Below are 2,363 nucleotides of genomic sequence, written 5' to 3'. Positions count from 1 at the left end.
TCGCCGCCAGTATTGTCTGGTTCACTCGTTCGGCCGCGTTCGCCTGTGGTGCATAGTTCCCCGACTTCAGGTGCGTTATGCTTCTCCTGTCCAAGAATTGCGAGAATTCAGCTGACACAAACTGCTTTCCATTATCGGTGTGTACTATTTCAGGCACTCCAAACTGCGCGAAGACCTCTGCGTGCAAGAATCGGATCACGGCCGACGACGTCGCCTTAGGCAAAGCCTTCAACCAGACATATCTGGACATGTGATCGAGGACTATTAGTATGACTACATTGCCACTTCGAGTCCTCGGATATGGACCCAGGAAATCCAGGTACAGTTTTTGAATCGGCCTCTCGGTTCTGGTTCGGCCCCCATGAGTGGACGGTGAACCTGTGTTGAATGTTTTGTTTCTTTGCAGGTGTCACAATCAGCCACATATGCCTTCACCTGCACGGTCATCCGGGGCCAATAATAGAACTGTCGCAGCCGTCCCAGTGTCCTCGCGATTCCTCCATGCATTGCCACATCGCTGTCGTGAGCCTGTTGGATCAGTGTGCTCGTCAGGGCTTCCGGGATCCATAGCTTCCACGAAAACTCCTCTAATTCCGGCCGGCCAAATTGTGTGCGCTTAAACAGCAGTCCTTCCTCCACCTTCAGGTCTGGGAACTCATCCTCATCGCTCTGGACCGACTCGATTTTCCTTCGGTATTCTTCATCCTCGAAGGCTGTGGTGTCGAACTCCAGGAAGTCGATAGCGTCAGCGTCAAAGGGACGTGACAGCATATCGGCGACGATATTTTCCTTTCCTTTGCGGTGCTCAATTTCAAAGTCATAAGCCTGGAGAGCCAACGACCACCTGGCTAGCCTCCCATCCAGTGCTTTGAATCGCATGAGCCCCTGCAAACTCGCGTGATCTGTTATCACCGTGAATGGCATCAGTTCCACGTATGCACGGAATTTCTCGATGGCTCTTACCGCCGCCAGAAACTCCTTCTCCGGTACGCTATAATTGAGCTGTGCCCCTCTTAGCTTCCCCGAAAAAAATGCGATTGGGTGCTCTGCCCCTTCATCATCCCTCTGGAAGAGAACTGCTCCAATCCCCACGTGACTCGCATCACACTGGATAAAGAAGTGCTTCTTAAAGTCTGGGTGATGTAGCACGGGGGCGCTGGTAAGTGCTTTTTTGAGCTCCTCGAACGATTTTCCTGCCTCCTCCGTCAGCTTAAATTGCCCTTTTCCTTTCAGACAGTCTGTCAGAGGAGAAATTTTGAATAAACCGCCGATACCAGCCAGCTGTCCCCAAAAATCTCCGGATTTGTCTCACGTTCCTTGGCATTGGTATTTGTGTGACCGCCTGTACTTTCTCCGGATCTGTCCTAAGTGCGCCGTCGCCTACGATGTACCCTAAATACTTTAAATATTTATAGCCGAATTTCGATTTTTTTCTTCCAATTGTCAGGTTTGCCTCCTTGAGACACTTGGCCACTTCCTCTAACAGGTGTATATGCTCCTCAAACGTCCGGGAAATAACTAGTAGATCGTCTAAGTATACAAAGGCATGGCTTCGGAGTCGTTGTGGAATTACTCGATCCATCAACCGACACAGCCGTTGGGCTGCATTGCACAACCCGAAGGGCATCGATTTAAATTGATAGAGTGGTCTGCCTGGCACCGTGAATGCTGTGTACGTCCGACTTTCAGGCTCCAGCTCTATCTGCCAAAATGCGTGCTTTAAATCGATGCTGCTGATGTACACCGTATCCTCTACGCGGCTCAAAATTGACTCGATGCTCTGCAGCGGGTAAGCATCCTTCACGGTTAATTTGTTTAGTTTCCGCGCATCCAGACACAATCGGTTCTTTCCCGGCTTCCGTACCAGCGTCACGCGGTTGCTCCACGGGCTCTCGCTAGTTTCGATGACTCCGAGACGCAAGATTGCGTCCACCTCAGCAAACAACAGCTCTTGCACCGCGGGAGATACCGGGTAGAATCGCTCCTTTACGGGTACGGCTCCCTCGATTAATTGAATTTCGTGCCTTTCGAGCGTCGTTCTTCCCAAACCATGCGTGTCGAATGCCCTGAAGTTGCTCTTCACCTGGTCCAGACGTGTCTGCTGCGTGTGCGTCAACTCGTGCGGTTCCGTTGGTCTACTCCTAGTCAGCACCTCAGCATCAATTTCGGCTAATTCCTTGTGTCGTTCTAGACCTACTATATGCGGAGCCAGACCAAACTTCCGCCAGAAATCGACCCCTAGGTACAGCGGTTGCTTCAGCGAGGGACACAGGAACAACTCCATGGTCTGCTTCTGGCCTCCATACGTCATTACCGTCGACACATGTCCCAGTATTTTATGAGGAGTTCCGCCTGCTGTTTGT

At 51.3% G+C, this 2,363-nt stretch overlaps 1 long non-coding RNA gene across 1 annotated transcript; it reads left to right on the top strand.

The window, feature by feature from the left end:
• The first annotated feature begins 1,065 nt into the window (after window positions 1-1,065).
• Window positions 1,066-1,897, top strand: LOC117192014. Its single transcript, XR_004474149.1, has 3 exons — window positions 1,066-1,368; window positions 1,448-1,789; window positions 1,868-1,897. It is a non-coding gene; the product is annotated as an uncharacterized LOC117192014 (long non-coding RNA).
• Window positions 1,898-2,363: the final 466 nt, after the last annotated feature.

The sequence above is a fragment of the Drosophila miranda genome, assembly GCF_003369915.1.
Source record: "Drosophila miranda strain MSH22 chromosome Y unlocalized genomic scaffold, D.miranda_PacBio2.1 Contig_Y1_pilon, whole genome shotgun sequence".
NCBI classification, from domain to species: domain Eukaryota; kingdom Metazoa; phylum Arthropoda; class Insecta; order Diptera; family Drosophilidae; genus Drosophila; species Drosophila miranda.
The sequence above is the reverse complement of the archived record's forward strand: the minus strand, read 5'-3'. Positions and strand labels throughout refer to the sequence as shown.